This window comes from Ochotona princeps, chromosome 3 (genome assembly GCF_030435755.1).
Source record: "Ochotona princeps isolate mOchPri1 chromosome 3, mOchPri1.hap1, whole genome shotgun sequence".
NCBI lineage: Eukaryota > Metazoa > Chordata > Mammalia > Lagomorpha > Ochotonidae > Ochotona > Ochotona princeps.
This window is the reverse complement of record NC_080834.1, coordinates 60,909,967-60,934,205: the sequence shown is the minus strand read 5'-3', so window position 1 is coordinate 60,934,205 and position 24,239 is coordinate 60,909,967. Positions and strand designations below refer to the sequence as shown.

Genomic DNA, 24,239 nt, shown 5'->3' with positions numbered 1-24,239 from the left:
GGTTTAGCCACAGTTTTCTCATTTGTTTGTTTATTCTATTTGCATGTATTCATGAATATTTGCATGCATACACATAACAAGTATGAACCATTCATAGTTTATGTGTAAAGGTACACACCTTTATGTTTTATGCACAGATGATATTTTATAACTATGAATTAGAAATCCCATCATATTTCAAGTTTTGTGTATTAGGGAAATCTCAAAGATTTTTAATTCAAACACATTATGTCTGTTCCAGAAATACAACCATTAAAATAACAATGAACATGACTATCAGGCAGTTTTCAGCAATTATTATATAAATATTATTTAGTTATTTATTACACCATATAAAACAAAATGTGCTCCTGAGTTAAACAATCTACATATTTGAATATAAGGAAATTTTGAGATAATTAGAATTTTACAGTAGGTTTTGATTTCAAAATCATATATTCAAAATGCATATTGATGCCTTCTACAGAAGAAGATGTGTTCAGTCTTTAAGTTCTCCTTTTATATAAATACAAATAGGTCTAAAACAGTGCTTCAGAGGGTAAGAAAGCTCAGATCACCTGAGCTCCTTATTGAAATAATGTTCCCCAGTTCCAGTTCAGAGGCTCTGTTTGGGTAGGTCAGGAATCAGGCCAAGACATTTGCATTTTTCAAGCAAGTAGCGTAGGTTGTTTTAATGACATTGCAGGCTCAGGGCACCACTTGAGTAATGACTTCAAGGGAATGCAGTTAAGGGCTTTACTTTTTACATTTTCCTAGTTCCAGTCCGAGACCATTCTAGACCCTTAAAGGCAGGAGCCTACTTTTCCTATACACCTTAATTTGAAAACAACTCTCAAAGGATGTGCTAGTGGAAGCAATGATGAAATTGCAAGAAGAATTAGAGCCCCCCCCCCAAAAAAAAGAACACTCCAAACTAAGACAAAGGGTGTATTACACTCTGCAGCTGAAAAACTATAAATATTGCAAAAGTCTGTCATATATGTGTGTTCCAAACAGGTGGAGGAAAGGTGATGTTAATTGAGACCCTCACAGCATGAAGAACTCAGGAAATAACCTGATGACTTAGAGCTATTTCAAACCTCTTAACAAAAGTTTAAAGACAAGAGCAAGCACAACAAAGCCTTGAGATACACACACACACACACACACACACACACACACACTATATATATATATATAGTTTACTTACTATGTACAAAGCTTTTTATTCCTGGAAATCTCATACATAGCTTTTTTTTATTCCTGAAAAATCTCATACATAGCTTTTAAACAGTTATTAATTTTTACTTCTTTAAAAGAGCTAGAGAGTCAAGAGTTAGAAGCTTCTTCTGGTCTCCCATGTGGGTGCAGGGTCCCAAGGGTTTGGGCAATCCTCTACTGCTTTTCCAGGCCACAAGCTGGGAGCTGGATGGGAAGTGGGGCAACAGGGAGTTGAACTGGTGTCCATATGGGATCCTGGCACAAGCAAGCCGAGGACTTTAGCCACTAGGTTAGTGTGCTGGCCTCTCTGACCTTTAATCTTAAGGGTTGCTGAAGGCTGCAGATCCATCTTATCTTTCGCTGATTAAGGGCATAGGCTTTGTCTATCCTGGCTTTAAAAACTTTCCATGTCCCTTGTAATGAGTCCTTCTCACAACCCAGAAAATTTCCAGTCAGTGCCAATGTCTTTGTCCTACTTGATACTCATTACTCTGAGAAGTTGCTGGATTCTTCTTGCTTAATGGAGAGGCACTTGAAGACTTTGACTGCTTCACTGGAGATAGGCAGACTGATCTTTCATGAGCACTTGTGTAAATGCTCTCTTTTGTACTAGAGTCGACAAGAGAGGTGGTCCAACAGGTATTATGTGCACAAGGTCAGGACTCACACACAGATTCTGGTCCCCGAGATCAGATATCCCAAGGTATCCAAAGCCAATCGGACATGGAAGCACAGGCTTCCTGCTGTTTGCCCTTTGCTTTACAAATGAAATAAAATTCTTCCACAGTAAAGGAAAATTGAAAGAATAAACCTCTTCCAAACCTGCCCTACAAAGGATACTTACAGATGTTCTCTTGACAGAGAAAAGGAATAGCACCCACCAAAACCAAAGGCAAAGGTGAAAAATATCCAAGTAAAAACACAATAGAAGACTAAAGCAATGAACAATCCATTGCTAATTGACAGTATCAAATTACTACCTATTTATATTAACTCTGCATGTAAATGGCTAAAACTTGTCAAGCACCATAGATTAGTAGACTGGACTAAAAACATAAAACCCATCTATTTTTTGCCTACAGTTGACATATCTAGCAAAGATCAGTGAAAACTACATGTCATAGATTTGGATGTTTTTGTTTTTGTTTTTAGCTTCATTTCTTCAAAACACTTTTTCTCATTAACTTCTTCAGTGACTCATAGGTCACACAGAAGCATCATTTTTTTCAAGAAGGTTCTTGATTTTTTTTTTGTTGATTCAGTGACATATTAGAGGTTCATTAGCATATTGTTTAACTTCATGACATTGTAAATTTCTGGCTTTTTTCCTGTTGTTGATTTTGTTTCATGGCTTCTCACTTGGGTGCAATGTGTAGTGTAGTGACTGTATAGTGGAGACTGACATGTCCAGATGTGAGAACTTGGGGCAGTGTGCATCTCTACATCTAGACTGAGGAAGTACTCCCAGTGAAACTGCTGGATGTGTCTTGACAATGGAATGCTCTACTCTGGCATTGTCCATGCTTGCAATGATGGACTTATGACTGTTTTTGAAGAACTATGCTGTTGTGATGATGTAGTATAACTCAGTGGCGGGGGAGTTTAAGGAGTAGGTAGGGGAAATTGCAGAGTCTATGGAACTATATCACAAAATTATAGTAATAATAAAAAAAGAAAAAATATTTATGTATTTGCAAGGCACAGTTATGAGGAAAAAGGAGAGACAGAAAGATTCACATATAGAGAGATTTTCTGCCTGAATACTCTCTCCCTAACTGGCTGCAATGGCTAGAGCTAGGTTAGGCCAAGCCAGAAGCCAGAAGCCAGAAGCCAGAGGGTACATGTGAGTCTCTCACATTCATGCTGTGACCCAAGGACTTGGGCAATCTTCTGCCTTTCCAGGTACATTAAAACGCAGATGGATTGGAACTGTAGCAGCTAGGACATGAAGCAATTCTCATATGGGATGCTGCCATTGTAAGTGTTGGTGGCTTTACTTATTACACCACGTTCAGTTTGTCTATTATATTAACAAATCACACATACTGAGAACACTGAAGATCTGATACACCCACATCCCTATTTGGAGTGGCTCACTGCTGCTAGTACCAGCAGGAACCAGAAGAGTAATGACAGCTTAACCACATCTATTGATTGATATGTTGATTAGTTTCTCATTTGTCAATTGTTGAGGGTCAAATTTTGAAGACACTGCACTGAATAGGACCTAATCCCTTTTTTCATAGCAGTAAATGCATTATTTATTTACAACTAGTTTTTATTTGAAACTAACATCCACGTTAAGCCTTAAAAGTGCTATAAATACCAACTGGAAAAAGAACCTTGTACAAGCATTCTTAGGGGATGTCAGCCTTCACCCAGGAACTTGTTTATATGACTAAAACTCTGGCCAGCAAGTCCATTGATTTTCTAATTTGATAGCGATATGATGTTGGCATTCTATAATTCTGCACATTCATTTTATAAACACCGAAAATATTTTTTTCAGTGTTAAATAAAGTGTCCATGAAATATCACTAAATGCACATTAGACAGATGTCAAATCAATTCTGCTGCCAACTAATTTCAAGATGCTTACTCTTCAAAAAAGGATCTTTTTCATGGAGTCAAAAAGAAAAACTTATACAAAATGAATATCTTTATGATGATAAACCACAGCATAATCAGATGAGCTGCTGTAAAATAAAGCTGAATTTTACGACACATGACATTTATGACTAAGAATATGCTATTGTCATGAAAATATGTGTACATAAACAGATTAATATCCTTTATATACTTCAGTGAGTTATACATATGGTTACTTTTAGTATTAAAAAGTCCCACTGCTTAGAGAACTTTATATACAATGAATAGATATCACTTTATGCCATGGCTCTGAAGAAAGCTCAGAATTTCCTCCCTAAGTGATATATAAAGTATAAAAATATGTACGTTTTTGCATAAAGCTTCAAGGGGCTCATAGATTCTCTAAAAATTTATCCAAAATAGAAAACATATGGCAAGGACCAGTGCTGTGGTGCAGTGGCAAGGCCACCATTTGCTACTCTGCTATTGCACATCAGAATGCCAGCATAGTCCTAGTTGCTTCACTTTTTCCTTTTTTCCTCTTTTCAAAATTACTTATTTTTCATGTTATAGTTCCTTAGGCTCAGGGATTTCTCCTTACAGCCTTGCCCTCCCCCTGCACTGTTTTCCCCTAACTTTTAACAATAGTTTAGTCCCTCAACAACAGTCACAAGTCCATCATTCTGCTACTTAAGTGTATCCAGATACTGTAAGTATAGAGAATGGTATAAAGTCCAGCATTTTAATGTCAATATATATTTAACAGTCTGCATATGAGAAACATGATCTGTAATCCTATATTTACAGCAGCAAAATCTGCAGTAGTAGAGATGTGAAAGAGGGGTGGCTAAAGAGCTATGGTACATCTATTCTGTGGAATACTACTCTGAAATTCTACCATTTACAACAAAATGGTTGCAACTAGAGACCATTATGCTCAGTGAAATAAGCCAATCCCAAAAGGACAGACATGATATGTCTTCTCTGATATAAGGCAACCTTCCTGCTCCACTTCTGATTTGCTCCCTGCTAATGCATTGCACTGCAAACGCAGTACAAATGACTCAAGCACTTGAGACTCTTCCACACACAGGGGAAAGCAGGGCAGAGCTCTCAGCGCCTCTCTTCAGGATTACAGCCATTTGATAAGTGAACTAGCAGATGGAAGATCTGTCTCCCTCCTTCCCTTTCCCTCACCCTGTTAGTTGCCTTTCATGTAAATAAAAAATCTTAACTAAATAAATCAATCTTCAAAAAATATATGTTGTGAAAGACTTTGTCCATGGTAAGTATTTCTTTAAAAGATTAATTTATTTTTATTGGAAAGGCAGATATACAGAGAGGAGGAAATACAGAGAGGAAGATCTTCTATCCGATGGTTCACTCCCCAAGTGGCCAAAATGGCCAGAGCTGAGTCAATCCGAAGCCAGGAGCCAGGAGTTTCTTCCAGGTCTCCCACGCAGGTGCAGGGTCCCAAAGCTTTGGGCCGTCCTCGACTGCTTTCCCAGGCCTCAAGCAGGGAGCTGGATGGGAAGTGGAGCTGCCAGGATTAGAACCTGTGCCCATATGCAATCTGGGCATGTAAAAAGCAAGGACTTTAACCGCTATGCTATTGTGCTGGGCCCCATGGTAAATATTTAACTGCATAATAAGAACTTACTTTTATGCTCTCAAATAATTATAAAATTGAATAATAGCACTTAATTTGTATTTTAAACAAGACTAGAATTGCTTACTTAAATTTTTGTATATATCAGACTGAAGATTAATTGACAGTTAAGAAATTTAAAGGCAGAAATCTGGTTAGCACTTTTATGAGATATTTATTCTTCAATTGCAAATATTAATTAATAAATTAAATTTTTTTGTTATTTATTTGAAACAGAGAAAGGAGGAGAGGCAGAGAGACTTTTCATCTGCTGGCTCACTCCTCAGTGTTTGCAGCTTTCAGGGCTGGACCAGATGGAAGGCAGAAACTTGGAACTCAATTCAGTTCTCTCATAGGGTGGTGGCAGGGATCTAAACGTGGGCCATCATCTACTGCCTCCCAGTAGGAGGCTCCTGCCTCCTAGTAGGATGCTGGAATTGGGCATGGAGCCTGACTGAATCCAAACAGTTTGAAATGGGATGCAGGGATACAGGCACCCCATTTTGTATATACCATGATTAGCATTGCTCATAATCATATTTACAATTGAAGATAAATGGCTCCACTTTGAAAGAAAGACATATACAGCATCTGTTTGAGAATAAAATGTTTTGCATTAGTAGCTAGTTCACTGAAAGCTACAAAGATCAGTTATCACCTACTTGACAGACAGTACACCAACTTAGTTGAACTGCTTCTCGGTCCCACTCAGGGTTGTTGGGATGTGAAAATGTAATCAGAGAATTCCCAGAGGGGAAGGGAAAAGCCATGGGAATGACTGTGAGGGGTGAAAGTCTACCTGCCTTCTGCTGGCTTTGGAGATCTGGGTTAGTCAGCTAAGGAAGGCCACAGGTTTTCATGGGCATTCACTGCATCATGTTTACTTGTGAACAGTTTCAACTCAGGATATCAGAATCTGTGTATTACCTATGAACATAGAATGTTACTTATCAACAAATGATAACAGAGGCCAGTGTTAGTTCTTGTAAAGCCACCTAACACAAATTTGGAGTTTAGAGCACAATGGTGTTGAAGGCAATATGAATGGAGAAACAACAGGCTGTGTGGAAGACCATGTGTGGCTGTTGCTGTGTTGTGTTACTTACACTGTGTTGATGGTTAGGTGGTAAGCCTGTCAAAGAAAGCAGAACCACAGAGAGCACTGGGCAGATCTTACTGCATTTATTTATTTGTTTAGCATGCTACATTTGCTACAACAAATAATGCTGTTTATTCACCTTAGAAATGAAACCACATCAGCAAGTGGCTTTCTGTAAATGAAAAACAGCCGAAGAATCCAGAAGGGAAACATTAGCTGTCATGCTGATTAACTAAAGAATCCATGAAAGTGTTTTTAAATTTGCCATTGAGAAGAAACAAGTTTGCTAAAATATAAAGTAATTATTGTACTGTTTGATCCAAAAGGTTGAATCAAATATGTTAGTCTCTGTTTTTAAATGGTAACGCTGACGACCCATACTCAAAATACTTTCCACTTTTTTTCATTTTAGATATCTCCTAATATTGTAAGGTGAACAAAATATTTCTGTCATTTAATATTTCAAAGGCTAGATATAAATGTTTCGGCTCAGCCAAGACCTTTAGTTTATAACTTATTTTTTTTTTCCCAGCTGTTCTCTACTAAGTGCCTATTTTATTGCTGATCAGCCTTTCCTTCGCGCATGACGTGTCTTCAATAAAAATGACAGAATCCAAACAAATTAGCTCTGGACTCTAAAGTTAAGAAGCTCTGGGAACAAAGGTTTAATGTGCTTTTTAAAATAAAATATTAGATTATCTGTACATTCCAATTTCCACTCCCTATTGTTACAGATAATTGAGTTGTATTTATACTCAATCTGAATTTGTTAGAAAATTCCTTTTAAAGTAATGAAAAAAGACTAAAAATATTCTTATCTTGCTGCATGCATGAGATTAATATAATTTTTAATGCTTAACTAATCAAACTTGAACAACACTCCCTGCACATTTTATGTCAGAAAGTATAAAACTACTTTGTCAGTTATTATACAAAGTGGGTTCTTGAACACTTACATACAAGCTGAAGTATCCAGAGGCATGCTATATGCTGCTGGGTTTCTTGAGAGATGAAATCACATTTCTAAGGTGCTATTAAAGGAATATAAATGAGTATATCATACATGTAAGGTATGAGAGTACAGTTACCCTTCGTTGGCTAGGTGACATTACAGAAGACTTCAAGTTCTTTGGCTTGAACTTTGCACAGAGTAAGCTTACTAATAGAAGCTACAACGCCCTGTTCTTTCTGGCTTAGCCATGAGGGTCCTTTGCTGAGAAGCATACGTTTTGTTGGTTTATACAAGGAAACAAAGTTACTGGTTCTGTGAACATGTACTGCCATTTTGCCACATTCCATTGCAGGTAAATGAGCTACAGCAGCTTGAAATCACTCGTAATATCTCCTGATCTTCTTCCCAGTAAGCAGTTCCTCTCAGGGCATCATGCTGTGGAAATATTTTTTTAAAAACACTTTGGGTGTTAAATGTGTTTGTTCTGAAGGTGTTGGAATTATGCTTCATTGCGTTTTAGTTTATTTCTTTCATAAACTGGCTAATTATGATTACTGTTTCACAAGAATTTTTAAAGTAAGGGCTTTAAAATTTGTCATCTTTGAAGTTTTAATTACAGACCACTATTTTCATGAGAACAAGGGATGTATGTATGTTTAAGTTTTGATATAAGTTTTTAAGTTTTGGTATTTGGAATTACATGAATGTAGTACTGGTATAAAATCACTTGTATTTGTGATATGGAATACAAAAATGGTAGCACAGCTAACAGAAGATTCAGGCAGGTATGTGACGATCTTGGAAAATGTTTTTAGGGGTTTGAGAATAATTTAAAACATAAACAGTCCTTTCCTCATTTACTGATTGTTTACAGATCACCAAATACTTTCTAGGTACTACACTACTCTTATCTAATCAGAAAATTTATAGTATTGGATAAGACAAATAGTACCAATATGATAAGTTATATGGTTACAGAGCTGTATCAAAGCAAATTGTGATACTACTTTGGAAAAAACTAACCTGAAATGAAACAAATACTGACAAAGCTTAGATACAGGACTTATATAAGATAACACATACATCACAGAAAAACACTCTAATTGGAGACACTGGGCACATAGGGCACAAGAGAGTAAAAGGACATGAACTTAATGAAGAAGACAACCAAGCACCAAGAATGAGTGGCAAAGCTATTTGTAAGTTAATCTTCATTTTTTTTTTACTGCAACTTGCTGATAGCATGTAACAAAATAATATGGTGATTAACAGTTTCTAACTATTGAAGAATGAGGATTTTTTGAAACATGAAAACAAGCAGTGTCTTCAAGACAGAACAAATTCTCAGCCAAGTTTCTCTGCCTTGTCCCCAGAGGACAGCAGGACCAGCCGCTGGGGAATCATACAGTTTCTGCAGGAATGCTCTGGTTTCCTCTGCTGGCACCCATAAGTGATACAAAAAGCTGTCTGGTGACACGCAAGACGCATCAGCAAGTACCTTGTAACAAGCATGATCCTGTTTAGTTTTTCCCTCAACACCTAGTAAGTGTGCGAACTTGCCTAAGCTACACCTCTACAAGAGACAGAAAAGGCATCACAACTCACACTCTTTCTGTAGAATATTCTACCTCCAGTAGCACCTCTGTCATGAGTGTAAATATAGTAGCAAGAAGATCGTTTCTAAACTATCACTTTTTATTGAGCAAGCTTTGGACTATGATTCTGACCTAACCCTTTTTCAGTTCTCTGGGAAAGCAGCAATGCAGTTAATGTGAGTGAATGAGCACCTGGGAGAACAAAATGGGTCAGATTCTAAAGAAGCCAAGATGCGTAAGAGGACAGATGCCAGGAATACTCTGCACGGAGAGCTGAGAAGACATGGTGATCCATCTGATACAAAACAGAAGGAGAGCCAGGCAGTAAGGACTCTTCTGGCACGAGAAGCAACCATCAATCCATACACAGAATATGGGAAAAGGAATAATATACATGACTAGAAGATTAAATTTGCCCTGAGAACAATGAGACACCTTTTAGTAAATGCTATATTCATAAGAGAGAAACAATTAACTTTATAATCATGTATTTTATGTATTTCCATTATTTAGTTTACTGTAGAAAAATGACAATTTAGGGGCTAAGAGAACACCTCTGAAGATTATTATTTAGGATAGCATAAATAGCCCAAATAAAACTAAGTTCAAATTCTTTAACAGACAATATTTTTATGGTGAAAGAGAAGCAGACTGAGAGTCTCCCTTTACTGTAGCAGTTGTTTTCAAAGTAGTTAGGGCAGTTCAGACATGATGTAGATAGGAAAACGAGTTTATCACTATGGCAAGCATTTTTTGTTCTCTAGATGCTGTGCACTCTGAAATAACTTAGCATAACAACACTTCTTATTATCACTGTTATCCAGTTCAAATACCATTTTTAGATCTAGGAAGAGAGACATTGAATATATTTTAAAGTATTAAAATTCAGAAGTTATAAATTGATAGTTCAAAATGGAAAAAAAAGACATTCCCTGCTCTCTGCTTTAGAGTTGTGATTCTTTTTTTTTTTTTTTTTTTAAGATTTTATTATTATTGGAAAGCCGGATATACAGAGAGGAGGAGAGACAAAGAGGAAGATCTTCCATCCGATGTTTCACTCCCCAAGTGAGCCGCAACGGGCCGGTGCGCGCCAATCCAATGCCGGGACCAGGAACCTCTTCCAGGTCTCCCACGCGGGTGCAGGGTCCCAAAGCCTTGGGCCGTCCTCGACTGCTTTCCCAGGCCACAAGCAGGGAGCTGGATGGGAAGTGGAGCTGCCGGGATTAGAACCGGCGCCCATATGGGATTCCAGGGCTTTCAAGGCGAGGACTTTAGCCGCTAGGCCGCTAGGTCGCCGGGCCCCTAGAGTTGTGATTCTTATAAAAGTGGCTTCACTTGAAAATAGGTAGGAATATTTCTTTAAAACAGTATGGAGTTTTTGGTTTTTGGTAGTCAAAAGTGATCCCTAAATGTAAAAACAAAGATTTTGCTTATGAAAGAATATCCATAAATATGTCAAAATCCAGCTCACTCAATGATCCTGGTAGCTGACAATCTGAGCGCCTGGATCCCATGCCTGTTTCTGCTGAGTCACACCATGACTGTGAATTCATTCAGGGACTACCACTTCTTAGTGTCTATAATGTGTCAGGTCCTGCACCAGGTATAGGCCTGAGAATAAAAACTCAAAGTCCTTCTCTAGTGGAGAGAGAGACAATAAACATGACTATAACTTTTCAAAAGGTTATGTGAATAGAAAATGGCAAGTGGAAAGATCTCTTTTACCCAATAAGCTTGAAATGGTGGCTGGGGACCCAATAATGTAGTATTTTATAGGGAAGCTATGAGATAAATATTGGAGGAGCACCAATAGGAATTGCTGCTGGACTGGACAGAGGGGAAAGAGAAAAAGAGAACTCAAGATCTGACAGTCATTTTTATGGCAAGGATTTGGTGTACTATGCACAAACTGAGTAGGTGGGGTGTGGATTTGGAAGGATATTGAACAGATGATTAGGCATTTATTTATCTTGAAATGCTTTAAACATAATAGGATTGTGCCAGTATTTGATTTTTAAGTTGAGAAATCATGGTGGATTCAGTCCTGGAGTCATAAGTCTGGAAATTTTTGTGCCAGTCTTTCTTTTTTTTTCACAGTGGGTTTGGTCAGAAAATATGACTGCAGAAAAAGAGGGAAGGATAACTAAAGCCTGACTCCAAGGATTCTAACAACTAGACATCCTAAACAGAGGATGAGCTGCAAAGTAGACTATCCATGGGCAAGAGGGTTTTGAATTGGAAACTACTGATATTTTCTATTATGTGATAATCAAAGTACAGGGAAACAAAAACTTAACAACTGAACATTACAGAAGCATGGAAGTCACTGTAATTTTCTGAATCTAAATAATAAAATTATAAATTTGTACGAACTGTCAAAATCATTTCCTATAGAAAGTACATTATGGTTATCCTTTTAATTAAAACAACCATTTATTACACAATACTGCTATTTCGTAAATAGTATTACATGATTTGGTATGTAATGCTGTCTCTTAAACATTTTTAAATCCATTTTATGGTAATGTGATTATCCTATGGTTGCATTAATCTTCTAAATAATGATGTGTAAATAATGTATGATTATTTAAACTTTAATTTTAACACGACTGTTTTGATTAATACAGATAAATATGTAAGGTTTGGAAGAGGAATATTATCACCATTTTGGTAATAAGCACAATGGAAGTTACAGGATGAGGATAATTTAATCCAATTAACAGTGAGGGGTTTGACCCTTCAAATAGGGAAAACATTCCTCCCCCCTTTTTTTCCAAAATTAGAAACAGAGATAGAGAAATAGAGAGAAAAATTCCATTCACTCTTTCACCCCCCCAAACGTCAGCAACAGCTGGTTGGCCAGAGTTGGGAAAAAAAGAGTGTCTTGTATCCAAGGTGTCAAGGACCCAACTACTCAACCCAGCTCCTATTCTAATGCTTCTCAGGATCCATATTAGCAGGAAGCTGGAATCGCAGAAAGAGCTGGGCTGTGAACTCAGAAACTGATGTGGGATGCAGGCTTCTTAACAGCAAGGCCAAACATTTAACTGCACTTCTCTTATTTTCACTTTTTTCTAGATTTATTATCATTCACGCAAACATTTCCAAATTTCTACTCTATTTTCTTCCAGTATGCTCCAGGACCCATTCATACTTTCACAGTTAAATACTATCAGCCATTAATGAATCAATTAATCAACAACTGTAGCCTTTCCTGGGAAACAGTACTTGTATTTTAATCCCTTTGATGCCACTTCTGGTTTTCTAAGTTCTTTGAATTTTTAAGTTTTTTTATTTTATTAGTTACTTTTACATTTCATCACTAATCTCAACTAATTTTTCTTTGTGGCTTAAATATGAGAATGCTCACCATATTGTGATGGCCTGAATTGTTGATTTTTGTTGCCACTCTGATTTTTCATGTTCTTGTACTTGTAACACATCAATGAAAGTTTCACATTACTATTCAGTGTGTCCTTAATCCTTCTGCAAAAAAAAGAATGAAACAAATTAGTCTTTCTGAAAATTTCCTAGACATAATACATACTAGGTTTTATTAATTGAAGCTCCATCTTTCTCATTTCCCACAAATAAGCACCTTTGTAAATAAAATATCAGGTATATATGTCAAATAGAAGAGAGTTGTGTGTGTGTGGGTGTGTGTGTATGTGTGTGTGTGACTTTGCATGATGTCCAAAGATCAACCATAATAGCTGAATTAACATGATACATAACTTGTACTTTTTATAATTAATATTTACCAGTGTCTGCTAGACACGTTATTCGAGGCAATCAGAGAAGTGCGGTTAAATTTAATTATGGCACCTGAGACAGTGGTTTCATTAACTTATACCGCTTGACACTATCTACCCTACACAAGGGAGTAGCATTAATGTAATCAAATAACAAAAGAAAATCACTAGCATCTTGAGAATTGAAGCTATGATGGGAAGAAAGATGAGGCATCAAATCACTAACATTTTAATAAAAATAAGCTATACCATCACTGGTATGGAAACTAGACTGAGTTTTTCATAAAAAAAAGTTAAATGGGTAAAATTATCCTCTTCCAACTCATGGGATTGATACAAGGATCAAAGGAGGCACATTCCTGGATGTGGTTTGGAATACTTGATTCATGCCGGGACAGGCACTGAACTGTTCCCCTCCCTCAGGAGGAGAAATTCACCCTTTCCCCATGAGAAGAGAGTGTTTTCGGTGATCAAGAAGGAGTTCCTCTATCCCCCACTTATAAAAAGCCTCATGTGTCTGTCTTTTCTGTCTCAATGTGTGTTGTCTAAGTTGTGCTCTGTGTGGCAGTCCACAGAGCATGCATGTCATTTAAACATAAATCCTACTTTGGATATCCATGCAAAAAAATCTAAATCAAATAGAGCAGTATGTATGTGAGACAATCCACAGAACTATCAATGACAACAGATTAAAGACTTTCTTTTCTATACCCTAGAGTTTCAGGCCAAAGCTGAAGGCAGGAGGCACGAAGTACCCAACTAGTAACTTTATAAAAACATCAATAATGTGATAGTTGCTGTTGTCAGTCATGCTTCTGCCGAGCCTAAGGAATGGCATGACATTCTCTGCTCTCACCCCCTGCCCCAATATTTGGGACTCAGGTGAAGCAAGCTTGAGACTTAAAGTACAAAACTTAAGGAAACACCTTCACAGTCTTGAGAGAAAAATGCCTCCTTAAATTGTGTGCTGCAGTTTAATTTTCCATTGGGTGTAGTCTATAACCTTGGCGGATATGCTTGTGGGATACCTAAATAGGGGAACACATAGAGAGATACAGGCCTTGTGGGTGTGGGCATAAAGTGCTGAGAACAGAGTGACAGTACAAGGACCTCTCTGCTCAATGCTTGGCAGAGCCAGGTTGCCGATCGCCTGGGATTATCATGTTCAAGGAAGACAAACAGATCTGAGTCTTCTTCTCCCATCATTTTTCTGGCACCCAGGATTCCTTGGGCTGCAGGGTTTTCATATTCTAGCAGTACAATATGTTTAGTAGATTCGTTGAGATGAGTTTTTTCTAGCATTTGATACATAAGAAATTTCCAAGCTTGCTATACCAAACAGTAGAGCTGAAGTGTCTATGGCTCCACCTTTCCTTTATATCCATCCTTTTGTACATGACTCTTCTTCAAGTTCCTATGATACATTCTTTGTTTTCTATGTTGATTTGTTTCAACAAAGTATATATTAGAGAAAATAGGTTTTTAATCCTATGCATATGAGTATTCAGTAAAGCTCTTTGTAGGTATTGTGATTCATTTAGAGGTTGCTTTACATTTAGCCTAATTCTCCCTGTTAAAGGATTTTGAAGCAAGAAGCAAATGATACGTGCAGAAATACATTCCAAGTGTTACATGAATTTGTGTAATTCTTTGAAAGATCCAAGAATAAATCATAAGAACTCTTGTTTTGTTTCCTGATAATGGTGTCATTTTGGGATTTCAGAGAAGCTGAGTGCCATTTTTGGAGGTTATAAGACAGTTTCCACCAAATTTGTACTTGTCAATTCTATCTCTGACAAAGAATATCTTTTTACTAACTCTCCTGAATTTGACAGAGCTGTGCTTTATATAGCATGGCTTCATCAGCAGGATGAACAAGAATACCAAGACAGCATCTGCAACCCCAGTGAATGATGAAAACTTTAACACTTAGAACACAATAATCCCATCATTTCTTTTATTTAACATTTAAAATTTCAACGTTCCTTATGTTACTTGGAGTGAAGGCATCTGACATATCACTGCCAACAGAGGTCAATTTATTTTCCAGCTGTGAATCTCAACTGCAAAACTGCACAATCTGTGGTAAGCCGAAGCATTGTAGAGTCCATAGTCAGAACAATGAAGGAAGGTCAGAGTGTTCAGCACTACAGCCAATATGGCATTCCCAACCGGTGAATTTCCAAGGATTCATAATGTTCTGCTAGCTAAAATGCATAAGGCCTGATCTCCACTAACACACATAGGTTTTTCTGTTTCTTTAACTTCTTTTTTCAGATTTATTTCTATTGGAAAGGCAGAGTTACAGTTGGGTGAAGGTGGAAGTAATGCTTCCATGTGTTGCTTCAATCCTCAAACGATCACAGTAGTCAGGGCTGGCCGGGCCAAAGCCAAGATCCTGGAGTACCATTCAGGTCCCCCATGTAAGTGGCCGGGAGCCATGTGCTTGGGCTACCTTCTGCTGCTTTCCCAGGCACTGTATCAGGGAGCTGGATCAGAAGCGGAGCAGACTGGACTTGAGCCTCTGTTCATATGCGATGCTGGCATTACAGGTGGTGGCTTAATCCACTGCACTATAACTACAGTTCCTTGAGTTTTCTTCTTTTAAAAATATTTATTTATTTATTTTACAGTCAAACTTTTTTAGATTTATTTACTTATTTATTTATTTTTAGAAAAGCAGGTACACAAAGAGAAGGAGATACAGAGAAAGATCTTCTATCTACTTGTTCACCCCCTAAGTGGCCGCAATGATCAGAGCTGAGCCGACAACAGTCAGAACTGGGCAAGGTTAAAGCCAAGAGCTAGGAACTCTATCCAGGTTTCCCACATGGACAGCTGGGATGCAAGCAGTAGGTGTTTGCACACTGTATTCCCAGGAGCATTCACTTGATTGGAAGCAGAGCAGCCCAGACTGCTGCAACCTTTTTTCGATGTCTGCTTAACCCACTGCACCACAACATTGGCCCCAATGTTTTCATTTCTTCTTTTCCTGTTCATAAAAACTCAGAAAGTCACTATTACTGTCAAGAAGCCTTTTATTTAGCACTTTTTTGTATAATGATATACTACATGCTGTACAGCAAACTAATTCTCATCTTGTAAGAACTTAAACCTAACAGAGCGGTAATGACATAGACAAACATATTTCAAAAAGCTGTGCTAAATGAAGTAATGCACTTTCTCTTGGTATCACCTAGCTGAAGGCAGCCATATCAGAAAAGTTGACACTTTTCATATATAATATAAAATGTAAGACTTAATAGATAAGAAATACAGTATCATTTAATTTCATATTGTATGTATGAATTATGTGCATGGTTATTTGAATCTTCATTGAAATTATAAGCACATAACGTCCAACTTGATCTGTAACACATAACATCCAAATTAATCTGTCAGTATGCATATGCCATATTTATATATTTTATAACCTATGCTCTTATTTTAATGTAAGACAACAATTTTGAGATTTTAAAGGGTATGTTCACATTTCTAAGAACTATTACTTCCTTTGGTAACTAAATAAAATGCTAAAGAAAAATTCTAGGAGTCCTTTATTTCTGTCCTGTCCTAGATCCCATCAGACCAATCAGAAACACAAAAGTTAGTCACCACATACCAAGTTCAAACTCATCATGCTGAAACTAAGCATTTTCCAGGAGAAATCAGGATTAGGGAGCTAGCAGCCAAATTTCCAAATAAGTCAATTTTAATTGGTAAACAATGAAATTCCCCCTACTTTAATCCTATAAAAAAGAAACAACCTGAACTAATGTGATAATCACAATAATTTTTCCCTCATTATTCTATCACCCTGTCTCTTTCTTACAAGGAAAGTAACTTTGAAATGACCCATATTTTTTTCTGTTTACTGTTTACTGTTTCTTCAGCTTTTTGTCTACTCAGAAATTCATAGCATAGCAAGGTGTGTAAGGTATTTTTAGATATGAACTATACCTACTTAACAAATTCAACTATAAATATGTAAATAAGAGCTGTAGAACTCAATAAATTAAGTAACTTCTAGGGAGACACTGGAAGATTTTGTTGAGGATGTGATTGCTGTAAATGTTCGAACTGAAAAAAATCAGTTACAAATTACAATTGCAGATGGAGTCAGTTCGCAAAGAATATTATATCAGCATGGGTCACTTGATTTTATCAGTCTCCTTTGCTTCTGCCAAAGCTATGCATCACCAAGTACTATCAAAAGGGAACAAAAGATCAGCACATTATGTGGAACACAGAAAGAATAGCTAAAGTATTGGAAAAACAGAACAGCCCATCTATAAGAACTAGCTGAAAGAGTTTAAGAAGTGGGTTTTCTCAAATCAGTCTAGAGATTACAGGTGATTTCATGAAGAATTATTACAAGATAAAGATCCATCCCTAGGCATTCTACCAGGTCTTTCTCAATTAGAACCATATGTTTGTAAACTTTGTCTTTTTCTTAATCATATTTTCCTGTCATGTGTCAAATTTTCTCAAGGCTCAGTTCTCAGTAAAGGAATCTGCAAAATTAATCCCATCTAAAGCATTTTGTGAATTAACTGGTTAACTCATTCCTTAATGAAAACAGAGATTAAAAAGGCTGTCATTTGAAGCTGGCATTGTGGCTCAGTAAGCTAATCCTCCACCTTCAAGCATCAGCATCCCCTCTGGGCTTTGGTTCATGTCACAGCTGCTCTACTTCTGGTTCAGCTTCTTGCTTATGATTTAGGAAAGCAGTGGAGGATGGTCCAAGTCATTAGTACCCTGAAGCAAAGTGGGAAGCCCAGAAGAAGCTCCTGATTCCTGGTCTTGGATCAGCTAAGCTCCAGCTGCAGCTGTTTGGGGAGTGAACCAGTGGATAGATAGAAGATCTTTCCCTTTCTCTTTGTAACTCTGCCTTTCAAATAAAAATAAATCTTTAAATAAGTGAATTCCATTTCCATAATTTTTTGGAAATAGTATCACATCAGGCGACTAGTCTTATAACTGAACAAAAGTTTAATCACCTATAATTTGAAGAGTGCATTTTTTGATTCACTCAAAATGTATAAATCTGATTATTTTAATCCATCAGAATATCACAGATTCTATTTTAACAGTCAAATCCTAAATTTTTCTTTGTTTGTCATGGCCAAAAGTTACTCACCTTCAAGAATTTTTCCTGCAACACATTGTTTGTACATTTTTCAGAATCACAGTTTTGCAGATACCAGAGGTTGGTATACTCAAAACCTGTTCTACAATCCCTGACTTCCCTTTTTTCAACAATAAAGGCTGTAAAATGATAAGGGACAAAATTGGGTCATGATGACTATCTATATGCTAACAGTTGTTTCAGGTTTGTACCTATTTTATTCTGGGAATATTTATGAGAAAAAAATTGTTGGTATGCAATTCTTGCCTTTGTGTTAGCACATCTCTTCAACTCTGCCTCTTAGGAGTAAAAAACTGTCCTCAGTTGGTAGGTAGGCACATAATTGTGTGGATATTAGGGTCACAATAATTTATTTTCTAATTATTTATTTTTTACCTCATTTTACTATATTTAGAACAAAAAGAACAGAAGGAAACAAATGAGTAGTACAGAAGTTGGATGAAAATAACAATTTATAATCAATATGCCTGCTACCTTCATATTTGTTATATCTTTTAATTTTCATATTTGATAAATAGCTCTATTTCTTCAGAATTTTACAGATAAATAAAGAAAGTCTTCATATGTGGAAATTAACAAATTCTGGGGAGAGGATCCAAGTTGGCTTCCAGTGAGAAGTCACACTGAGCTCAGACACAGAAAGGAACCAGGAAAGCAAAGGAAGGAACCATCTCCCCAAAGCAGGGAGTAAGAGAAATTTTCAGTGGATAATAGACAGACCAGAGATCCCACAGGGGTCAGAAAGGACAGATATGCTGTTGCCAGCCACACTACCAGCCACCCCAGGATCTATGAGCCAGTTCTCAAGTGGGAAACATCCTCTTCCAAAGCTAAGGAGCGAGAATTCCAGAGTCCCTTCTGACTTCAAGTTGAGTCTGAGCTGCTACTGTGCTCAGCAAAGCCCCCAGACTCAGTCTGATGTGACAGAGTCGCTCAGTTTTCTGGTCTGACTCAGGGGACAGTAAACAACCATGGCAGTACCAGAAACCATAAGAACTAAATTCAGAGCAATTACAGGGTTGAGAGATGGCTCCTTGCATTCTAGGACTGTAGGAGTTGTAGGCAGAAGTCACATGGATAGGAAAGCTGCAGATTATGGCTGGGTTTCAGTGCACCTACCTAGCTTGACTGGGAAAACTCAGAACTACCTCAATCTTGGCAGCTAACTTCACAGAGGTGTCAGGAGACACAATATAGAATGAATCAGTGCTCTGGATGGTGCCTGCATGGGAGAAGGGCCTTGGCACAGTGTGCCCACTCTAAGCTGTGAATTAGCTATTTAACCTTGGCACAGAGAAAAACCGGGACTTTCAACAAACCAATTGGCTTCAACATTTCCTCTCTCCCAGTCACTGTAATCAGAGGTGCTACATGATGTCCAGCTTGGGAAAAACTCAATAATCTCGTCCCCCCACCCTCAAATGTTGACCTGATCTCCCTGACCCTAACCAACATACACGAAAGAGCTCAACTGTAAATCTGAACTGGTACAGCAGGAAATCTGTAAGAGTGAGGACTTCAATGAAAAAAACCCTTCAGAATGAAAGAAACAAGATACCCAGGATGCATAAGAATCAACAAGGAAACACAGGAAACATGAAAAAAGAAGGCAACATGATGACTCCCTACAAGGAGCACAATGAACACAACAATATGTTAATATTGGTCTGTTGAAAGGGGAAGGCTAATGAAATACCTGCAAACTAATTCAAAAGAATGATTGTACTGATACCCATAAATTAAGACAACCAGTTAAATAAAGTTTGGAAATCAGTAAATGACATGGATGTGAAGTTGTATAAAGAGATAGAAATAATGAAAAACAACTAAACAGAAACATCAGAAATGAAGCATTCAGTAAGTCAATAAAAATACAGTGAAAATCTTTAACAATAAACTTGACGAAGTGGAAGAAATAATTTGGGACCAGCAGACACATTTATTTAAATATCTCAACTAGAACCAAAACAAGGAAAAAAGAAAAAGAAAAAAAAATAGAACAAAAAAACAGTGTTTGAGGCTGGTGAGATATCATTAAAAGACCATAGATGAATCAGGGTTTACTAAAGGAATAGAAAAGAATGGTTTAGGAAACCATATCAGGAAAAAACAGCAGAAAATTTTCTCAAATGATATGGACATCCAAACAGTGCATAGAACCACAGACAGGCCTGATTGGGAAAATGCTCAACATGACACATTATAGTTAAACATTCATATTTAAAATGCCATAATTTGCAAGAGAGAAATGCCTGGTCTCTTTTAAAGAAATTCTTAACAGATTGTAAGCAAATTTCTCAACAGAAGAAAATAGAGATATAGCCCAAATTCTGGAAGAAAATAAACTGCCAATCCAGAATGCTTCACAAGCTAAGCTCTCATTTATAAATGATTTTGAAATAATGACCTTCCAAGACAAGGAAAAGTTAAAAGATTCTGTCAACACCTGGCCAACCTTCCTTACAATTATACTTAAGGAAGCATTATGTACAAAAACAAAGAAAAGCATTCAGCTTTTATAATGAATTAGGGATCAACTCACAATAAGATGTGTAAATGTATATGCACTAAATGATAGGACACCAGGTTCTCCAAAACAAATCTTAGCGGACTTAAAGGAAGACATGGCTCCAATGCAATATTAATGGGAGACATCAATACCCCACTTTCATTAGCCAGTAAGAAGCTCCAAGGTTAATCTACACTATAGACCAAATGGACAGTTATGTATAAAACACCTTGTCCAACAGCTTCAGGATATATGTTGCTTTCATCAGTGCATGAAATATTCTCTAGGATAGATTATATATTAGGTCATGAGATGAGCCTGATAAGATTGAAGAAAAAAACCTGAAATAACATTGCATGTCTTTTCTTGTTGTAAAGAAATGAAGCTGAAGATTAACAATAAAATTCTAAAAAAAACCCAACCCCATACAATTATTTAGGTGGAAAAACATGATCCCGAATAAAGTGTATGTTATGTAAGAACCAAATGGGAAATAAAAAGTAGTTTAAATAAATGAAATTGAAAACACAACATATAAATACTTAACCCAAACTGCAAAAATAGTGTTATGAGGGATGTTTATAGCGTGTGACTATATTAGAAAAATATGGAAAGGGAAAGATAGCAAAAGATACAACAATGTATTTCAAGCCATAGAACAAGTAGGAGAAAAACCCCTCAAATTAATAGAAGGAAAGAAACAGTAAAAATTGGGCCTGAAATAAACAAAATAGAAATTAAAAGTGCTCCATGAAAGGGAAGTGAAATGAGTAGCTGATTTTGAAATAATAAAAAAATTGGTCAATCATTGGCCCGACTAAAAAATGGAAAGTAGAAGATCCAAATTAATAAAATGAACAAGGAAGATGCTACAACTGATAACACAGCAAATGCAAACAAACAAACACAACCAAACTAGAAACCATTACAGATATCTATATGTCAGCATGTTGGAAAATGCAGAAGAAATGAGCAAATTTCTAGGCTTATGTAATTTATCAAAATTGAGATACAAAACCATACAGAAGATGAATCAACAATATTCATGACTAAGGCTGAATCAAAAATAAAGAACCTGCAGGAATGAGTGGCTTCACTGCTGAATTCTGCAAAAATTTCCAAGTATAACTGACACACTTCTTTTTAAACTATTCAAATCAATTGAAAGGGAAGGAACCTTTCTATACTCACGTTATGAAGACAGCATTACCTTATTTCCAAAACCATGGACAGAACAACATTAGACCAATATCCTCATTGAATATAAATGCAAAACTCCTCAACAAAATAGTAACAAATTGAATCCCATAACACATGAAAAAGAACACCCAACATATGCTCAACATACAGAAATAAACATATTATATGATGTCAACAAAATGAATTATAAAAATGTATAACTATCTCATTAGATGCAGAGAAAGAATTTCATAAATTACAATATCATTTAATGATAAAAATGTTAAAACATTGGATGAAGAATAATAAAAGAATTATTCTAATAAGAATTTAAAAAAAGTATCATATACTCACAGGCAGCATAATATGGAAAAAAGAAGGAAACATCTCCACTAAGATCTAAAACCAGACAAGGATGCCCATTTTCATCACTTTTATTCCATATAGTTCTGGAGTTTTTAGCCAGAGCTATTAGGCAAGAAAAACAAATCAGGGGGACACAAATTTGGAAGAAAGTATTCAAATTACACATGCTTACATGATCTATTACATAGAAGTGTCAAAACACTTCAATAAGAGACTACTGGAACTCACAAGACAATGTGGCAACAAAAGTTTCAGTCTATAAAATCAACACACAAAAGTCAATATCAGTTTTATCCACCAACAATGCTCTCTGCCTGAAAAAGATCAGCTCTGTTCACAATGGCTACCACAAAACCCTTAAATACTTTGGCATAAATGCAAACAAGGATGTGAAAATCTCTGCAGTGAACATTACAACAAATGGGTGAAATAGATGAAGCCTTCCCCAAATGGAAAACGTTTTCCTTGTTCATGAATTCAGATAATTAATATCATTGAAATGCTCATTATCACTCAAAGCAATTTAGTTTCTATGCAAAATTTCAAGGACATTCTTCATAGAATTAGAAAAAGACATTTTAACCTTCTTATGGAAACACAAGACATCCAAAATAACTAAAGCAATCTTAAACTATAAATGCTAAGCCAGAAGTATCACAATATCAGATTTCAAGATATAGTAAAGCAATATTGTAATCAAACCAATGTAGTACTAGAACAAAAATAGACATGTAGATGGTGGAACAGAATAGAAACTCGAGACATTAACCTAAGTATCTACAGCCAATTAAGCCTTGACTGAAAAAATAACCTAAATATATATCCCTGGAGAAAGACAATATATTTAAAAAATGCATTTGGGAGATTGGATTTCCACATGCAGAAGTTTAAAACAAGACCATTATCTCACATACTGTATGAAAACCCATCACAATGGATTAAGGATCTTATCTTTAAATTTGAAACCATCAAACTGATAGAATAAACTATAGGGAAATTCTGTAAGACATTGGCTGAGGTAAATGCTTATGACCCCAGAAACATGGGCAACAAAACAAAACACAGACAAGTGAGATAGTTAGGAAGTTTCTGCAAAGCAAAGGAAAGACAAAGCAAAGAGGCAACCAGCAGGATGAAAGAATATATTTGCAAACCATATTTGATAAAGAATAAATATTTAGAATATACAAGGAATTCAAGAAAGTTAACAACATGAAAGCACAAAATCTAGTTAAGAAATGGGAAACGGTATCTTTCACAAGATAACAGACACATGAAAAAATGCTCAAGATGACTGGCCATTTGGGACAGACAAAGCCATAATGGGGTGTTAATTCACTGTATGGACTACTATACAAAAATGAAAAATGCAGCAGATGATAGCAAGGTTGTGGAGACAAAGGCACCTTAGTACACTGGCAGTGGAAATACAAACTGACAGTTATTATAGAAAAAAGTATTGCGATTATTCAGAAAAATAAAAATAGATACAACATCTGACCCAACTCTGCCACTCCTGGGAGTATATCCAAAAGGAATGAAATTAGCATGTTAAAGAGATGCATGTAGTCTTATGTTTATAGCAATCCACAAAAGCTAAGATATAGAATCAATTTGTACGGCCATCAGTTGATGAATGGATTAAAAAAGTGGCATACATATGTGATGGGCTTTTACTCAGCCACAAGAAAAAAATACGGGAACCAAGATGACTGAAAAGGGAAAGACATGTTGATTTTGACCATGGGAGGACAACAGAAGAAGAGGGAAGGAATGCCATATCCAGGGAAAGCTGGTGAGAATCTTGAAGTGGAAATTCTACAGAAAGAACATAGCTGCAATGGAGGACAGGGATGCTAAACTCAGCAGCTAGAGGGACACTGTTGGTGACTCTTGCAGCTGGTGGCAAGAGGGGACACAGTCTTCATAGAGCAAGGTGAAGAACACTTGAAGCAGCCCAGATCCCTGGGCACAAGGTCTGAGAGAGAACCTTGTGGACCCCACTGACTTCAATCCAGCCTGGAGCTGTAGGTGAGGGCAGAATACCCACCTAACCCTATGAAGGGAAAGCATGTAGCTTTCTTCCTTCCCACCGCAAGTGTACACAGTGTATAGCAGGCAGGAAGTGATGCATTAATAAAGTGAGCTGAGGCTGCAGCAGCCTGTATGGGACTGTAGGACTTTATCTGAGGGACAAATCC

General features: G+C 36.8%; 1 protein-coding gene across 3 annotated transcripts in view; it reads right to left on the bottom strand.

Annotated features, from left to right (window-relative positions):
- The window catches only part of HTR1F (5-hydroxytryptamine receptor 1F), a 132,521-nt gene that overhangs the window by 88,853 nt on the left and 19,429 nt on the right, over positions 1 to 24,239 (bottom strand). For all 3 annotated transcript variants that reach the window (XM_058661271.1, XM_058661270.1, XM_058661272.1), the window contains exon 2: positions 12,454 to 12,569. The gene's annotated coding sequence lies outside the window, so the exon portion shown is untranslated. The remainder of the gene's footprint in view (positions 1 to 12,453; positions 12,570 to 24,239) is intronic.